Here is a 7,090-nt window from a genome sequence, read left to right as displayed (position 1 = left end):
CCTGGGTCTCCCGCATTGCATGCAGATTCTTTACTGTCTGAGCCACTTGGGAAGCCTATCTTATAGGTCAACTTCCCTACAGGTGACCTACCCTATAGGTCAACTATGTCTCTCCCAGATGCATCCTATTATTTCTGTTGCAGACAGATCTGTTCTTTTTGTCCTTCCTGTTTCTCCACTTTTCCGGCTTTAGTCAGATTGCCCTTACTGAAAACCCCAATAGGAGCCCCTAGCTGGTCTTTCTGCCTCTTCCATTCTTCGCTTCTCCCAGTCTGTCCTCCTCAACCCTGTAAACTGGCACAAAAACCTTTCTAAAACATAGGTCTGAACATGCTTTTGTCCTGCTTAAAATCTTCTAGAGGCTCCTTTAAACCACTAGAAAAAAGACCAAGATGCCTGGCATGGCAAACCATGCTTTTTGTAATCTTGTCCCTGCCCACCTCTTTAGCTCCACTCCTCTTCGCTCAGTTTGTTTCCAGGTGCTCCTACAATCAGAGCCCACTTACCATCCCCTGAACACTCTTGCTCGCTCCCAGGTCTCTGCTTGCGCAAGTTTCTCTCCCTGGAATGTCTTTTCCCTGCCGTGTCATTCTTGGTGGTTCTTCAAGTCTTTGAATAAGGGCTCCCAACTCTGTGTTGTCTCCTCTTGTCCCACTTTTCCCCAGCACTCCCACTCTAAGTTAAATGCCTGAGCACTACCATACAGCCTCCTCATGATTCTTTTATAATCCTTATCATGCCCTATTTTTTATTCATCATTTTAGCTAGTTATTTTTTATAGTAGTAAATTAATCATAGATAAATTGAAAATATGTATAAGAAAAAAAGAAAAACCCAAACCTAAAATTCTCCTACCAAGATTTAGTCAATATTAACTTTTGGGCATATACCTAAGACTATATTTCTATGTGTTATATATAAATAATTATTTGATAGTGGGTTTATATTATATAGAGAGTATTATACTTAAAAATTTTTTTCTATGATATAGTTTTTGAGTTAGTGTTGTAAATATATTACAATGTCAAAAATATACATACATATCATAATTTTAATAGCTGCAGAGAATTAGTGTATACATATTTTATTAAAGCTACTCCCTACTGTTAGCCATTTAGAATATCTTAGATTTTTTTATTATGATCAGTGTTATTCATTGAATATCTCAGTATTTTTTCTTATGATCGGTGTTGTTTATGACCATAGTTTTTTATTATGATCAGTATGATTATACATAGATATTTGTGTACATTTCTGATAAGGGTATTTTCTTAAACTTTTAGAAGTTGAATTTCTGGATCAAGGAGAATTTTAGAGTGTGTTGGTAGTTATTTGTCCAATTGCAGAATCACCCTGTGTTTAAGTATTGGTCTATTTCTCTTCCTTCCCATCAGGGTAGAGACTCCTACAAGCTGGAAACAGTTTTGTTATTTTCTTTGTCCCTGGGACATTTGGAAGTATCACTGCCTCACATCAAACGTGTCAGATTCATGTCATCAGGCTGATTACCCTTGTCTAGAATAAGGAAACACAACACAGATCAGGATCATCAGCCCCGCATAAAGTTTAGTTCCAGTGTTTTCATGAAAATGAATCAAACCCAACAGCAAGATGAACAGGGTGTTTGAACCTATGTTTTTTGTTTGTCCTTAACATTTTATTTTATGTTGGAGTATAGCTGATTAACAATTTTGTGACAGTTTCAGGTGCACAACAAAGTGATTTAGCCATACGTACCCATGTATCCATTCTCCTCCAAATTCCTCTCCCATCCAGGCTGCCACATAACATCGAGCAGAGTTCCATGTGCCTTACAGTAGGTCCTTGTTGGTTATCCATTTTAAATATAGCAGTGTGTACATGTTGATCTCAAACTCCCTAACTATCTCTTCTCCCCAACCCTCCCCAATGGTAACCGTAAGTTCTGAAGCTATGTTTTGAATGGGATGTATATCATGTAAAGTCTGCATTATGGGCTGGGTCACTCATTTGGTGATTAATCACTTGTTCATGCTCTTCATGGCACTTATGATTTTTTTAACTAGTTAATATAAATACCTCCATTTTTTCTTAAGAATAAATTCCTGGAAAATGGGAATGATTATACTTTCTTGTATGTCTAGAAGTTGTGCTCTTAGTAGGCCCTCAATAAATATTTTTAATCACCCCAATAAATCTAATTTTGATCATGAAACTGCTAGGGGGAAGGGAGGGACATGGGCCTCATTCTGCTGTTTTCCATCCCTCATAAAGGACCAAGTGAGATAATTAACTGCATTTGTGCATGGGTGTTAAGTGGCTTCAGTCATGTTTGACTCTGAGACCCTATGGACCAAAGCCCACCAGATTTCTCTGTTTATGGGATTGTCCAGGCAAGAATACTAGAGTGGGTTGCCAAGCCCTCCTCTAGGGCATCTTCCCGACCCAGGGATCAATTGAGTGAAGCCCTAACTGCCTCCCACACTCCTTAAATATAGCTGGAGGTGCTCCCTACTCAGTGTTATTCATGGGTGGTAATGAGTGGATGATCTTGCCTGAGACAGCTGGCATTGCTAAGAGTCATATAGGAGGCCAAGGACCATTTCAACGTTCAAATAACTGCATACTTTCTGTTGCCACCCAGCCCCCACCCTTCAGCCCACTAGCTGAAGCTATGGGCTTCAGCTTTTTTAGCACCATGTTCTTTTTTTCTGAATAACAGTCTTCCACCAATTTAAGGAATATAAGAATGTTCTTTTAAAGCCAGTAGCAGGAATATGGGAGAAGAACTAATCAGTTTCTGGCAGCCATTACCCACTCACCAGTTTACTCAACTACTTTTGACTGGAATTCTATAGCAGTGAAGCATTCAGGGTTCAAAATGAACCCCAGGCTCTTAGCCTAGAAAGGCTTTGAAATCACAGCTAAGCATGATGAAATAGAGAGGAAGGGGTAAAACAGGTTGAAACTTACTACATGACAGAAAATTACTATTAAGAAACTACATCTCATTAAATATGTGAGGCTAAAGTGATAACTCAGCTCATTTCTGTACATTTTGACTCTATTTTTTAATTTTTTTAATTGAAGTATAGTTGATTTACAATGTTGTGTTAATCTCTGCTATATGATAAAGTGATTCTGTTATATATACATTCTTTAAATATTCATTTCCATTTTGGTTTATCGTAGGATATTGAATATAGTTTTCTATGCTATACAGTAGGACCTTGTTTATCCATCCTATAATAAAAGCTTAAATTAACCCCATCATTTCACTCCATCCCCTCCCTCCTCCTTGGCAACTACCAGCCTGTTCTGTGTGTCTGTGATTCTGTTTCTGTTTCACAGGTAGGTTCATTTGTGTCCTATTTTATATTCCACATAAAAGTGATTATCATATGGTATTTGTCTTTCTCTTTCTGGCTGCACTTAGAATGATAATCTCCAGTTCATCCTTTAGACTCTTGGATGAGGAGAATTAAAGGTAGTTTCTGCATCTGTCCCATCTTTTTTTTATCAAGAGTAATGGAATCTCCAGGCCCTGGTCCCCTACCCACACCCACGTGATGCTCCATTTAGAGAGCTGGGCTTCTGAGAGAGTCAATTTCTAGGCAGGCTGTTAAGAAGTCTGGGGTCCTCAAGGAGGAGAAAGGGGTCTGGAATTCTCAAGGAGGAGGAAAGGACAAACATCTTTTTTTTCCCCTCTACTTTCATAGTCTTAGTCATGTAAGACATTTCTCTCTTTCAGCCTGGATCTGATGATTATACAGCAAGCAACTCAGTTTAAACTCTGTACTAAGGATTATATAACAACAATGTATCCTGCTTGAGGACAGTTTCTCCTTCCTGAAAACCTTCTGGCTAATCCTGTTATTTTAAAATGCAAATTATGGGAGTGAGTCTAGTAAGATCTTTACCACCTTGAGACATTCTTTTGATTTACTGTAATAACTAATTGAAAAAGTATATAACTCCCTTGCTAACACTAGCAAGGGGGGCATTCTCCATCCCCCTTCTGATGTCTATGTCAGAAGCTTTCTCTGTCCCTTTTTATACTTTAAAAAACTCTGCTATACAAAATGTCTTGAGTGATCAAGCCTGGTCTCTGATCCTGAAGTTAAATCATCTTCTTCAGAGATCACGAATCCAACACAGTTCATCACAAACTATCACTTCCACCTCCATCGATCTTATCCTGCTCCCCAGCCTTTGAGGTTTCATGAAGCAGTATGATGGGAAAATGGGGAACAGTAACAAGAGTATTAACTTTTAGTTGTGCAAGTGAAGATATTGGGGAAAAGCCCCTCATCTACCACCACTAACAGTTCAAAAATTGTAACACCCTAGATAAAGGTCACACAAAGGAAGGTTTTTCCCAAGTTACAACAATTGGAAATTTAAGCCAATATATCGATATCATGGGGCTTCCCAGGTGGTGCAGTTGTAAAGAATGCACCTGCCAATGCTGGAAATGCAGGAGAGGCCGGTTTGGTCCCTGGGTCTGGAAGATCCCTGGAGGAAGACATGGCAGCCCACTCCAGTATTCTTGCCTGGAGAATTCTATGGACAGAGGAGTCTGGTGGGCTGCAGCCCATGAGTTGCAAAGAGTCGACTGAGCACATATGTATCGATATCATATTGTTCTTATTTTTTTTTTCATTTTACAAAAAATGTGTGGAAACTTTATAGTGGAAAAGCAACAGAATTTGAGAAACTCTGTTAGTCCACACTAGCATGCCTGCCACTTTCCCCAGCCATAATCCTCAACATGCTGTCTTTCAGTTTCCAGGCTGCAGTTCTCTCCTGTTCCCCTCCCCAGGTACTTTGCCTCTTCTGCTTACACTCATCCATTTTCTTAACCCCATGGAGCACTGATTCCATTGTGGGCCAGTACCCCCCCTTTTCTTGCCTCTTACCTCTGTCTCTCCCCAGTTCTCTGCTTTAAATTATGTTCCAGATGCTCTGATTACACTCCGTTTCCAAGGGTCCCCAGCATTACTAAGTAGGAGGAATCAGTCTACCCCACTCAATTCCAGGAGACTGATGAACTTGACCAGATCCAGGCCTGGGGCTGCTCCTGCTTCTCCTGGTCCCGGCAGATTTTCCCACTTCTAGATAAGTTGGTTGTTCCTTGGCCTTCTTTTCTAATTCCTTTGAAACTTTATGTATACACATACATACACACACACATACATACACACACATTGTTTTGTTTAGTCACTCAGTCGTGTCTGAAACTTTGCGACCCCATGGACTGCAGCTCACCAGGCTTCCCTGTCCTTTACCACCTCCTGGAGTTTACTCAAACTCATGTCCATTGAGTCAATGATACCATCCAACCATCTCATCCTTTGTTGTCCCCTTCTGCTGCCTTCAATCTTCCTCAGCATCAGGGTCTTTTCCAGTGAGTCAGCTCTTCGCCTCAGGTGGCCGAATTATTGCAGCTTTAGCATCCAGGGTATGAATATTCAGGGTTGATTTCCTTGAGGATTGACTGGTTTGATCTCCTGTCTAAGGGACTCTCAGAGAGTCTTCTCCAGCACGACAGTTGGAAGGCATCAATTCTTCAGCACTCAGCTTTTTTTATTGTCTAGCTCTCACATTTGTACATGACTACTGGGAAAACCATAGCTTTGACTATATGGATCTATGAGGCAAAGTAATGCCTCTGCTTTTTAATACGCTGTGTAGGTTTGTCATAGCTTTTCTTCCAAGGAGCAAGTGTCTTTTAGTTTCATGGCTGCAGTGATTTTGGAGCCTAAGAAAATAAAGTCTGTCACTGTTTCCATTGTTTCCCCATCTATTTGCCATGAAGAGATAGGACCAGATGCCCTGATCTTTGTTTTTGAATGCTGAGTTTTAAGCCAGCTTTTTCGCTCTCCTCTTTTACCTTCATCAAGAGACTCTTTAATTCCTCTTCACTTTCTGCCACGAAGGTGGTATTATCTGCCTATCTTGTAAAACTATGTGTTCATAAATTTAAAAAATTTAAAATACATGTTGTCACCCTTAATTTCACTTCTTAAACCAACTATTACTATTATCACTTTGTTATATTTTTTAAAGTACACAACTTTAAAAACACTGGTGTAATCATAGTTTGCATATACATTATATTTTTCTTTTATATTGGCATATAGTTAATTAACAATGTTGTGTTAGTCTTATACGTACAGTAGAGTGATTCAGTTATACATGTATCTATTCTTTTTCAAATTCTTTTCCCATTTAGGTTATTAGAGTATTGAGCAGAGTTCCCTGTGCTATACAGTAGATCCTTGTTAGTTTTCTATTTTAAATATAGCAGTGTGTACATGTCAATCCCAAACTCCCAATCTATCCCTTCCCCACAACTAATCCCTGCTGGAAACCTTAAATTCATTCACTAAGCCTGAGTCTGTTTCTGTTTTGTAAATAAGTTCATTTGTACCATTTTTTTTTTTTAAGATTCTGCTTTTAAGTGATACCATATGGTATTTGTCTTCCTCTGTCTGACTTTTTTTAGTATGATAATCCCTAGGTCCATTCATATTTCTGGAAATAGCATTATTTCCTTCTTTTAAATTACATATTCCACTGTATATGTGTACCACATGTTCTTTATCCATTCCTCTGTCCATGGATATTTAGGTTGTTCCCACGTCTTGGCTATTTTAAACAGTAGTGCTGCTATGAACACTGGAGTTGTGCATCATTATGAATTAGAGTTTTCTCTGGATATATGCCCAGGACTAGGGTTGCTGGGTCATCTGGCAGTCTATTTTTAGTTTCTTAAGGAATCTCCATACTGTTAGCCATAGTGGCTGTACCAGTTTACATTCCCAGCAGCAGTGTAGAAGAGTTCCCTTTTCTCCAAAAAAGAATTCTCTTTTTTCCAGTTGTTATTCTTTGTAGACTTTTTGATGATAGCCACTCTGACTGATATGAGGTGATATCTCATTGTAGTTTTGATTTGCATCTCTGTAATAATGAGAGATATTGAGCATCTTTTCATGTGATTGTTGGCCATCTGTATGACTTCTCTGGAGAAATGTCTATGTAGGTCTTCTGCCCATTTTTTGATTGGGTTGTTTGGGGTTTTTTTTTTTATATATATTGAGCTACTTGA

The sequence above is a fragment of the Cervus elaphus genome, chromosome 18, assembly GCF_910594005.1.
Source record: "Cervus elaphus chromosome 18, mCerEla1.1, whole genome shotgun sequence".
In the NCBI taxonomy this organism is placed as follows: domain Eukaryota; kingdom Metazoa; phylum Chordata; class Mammalia; order Artiodactyla; family Cervidae; genus Cervus; species Cervus elaphus.
This window is presented reverse-complemented; position numbering follows the sequence as displayed.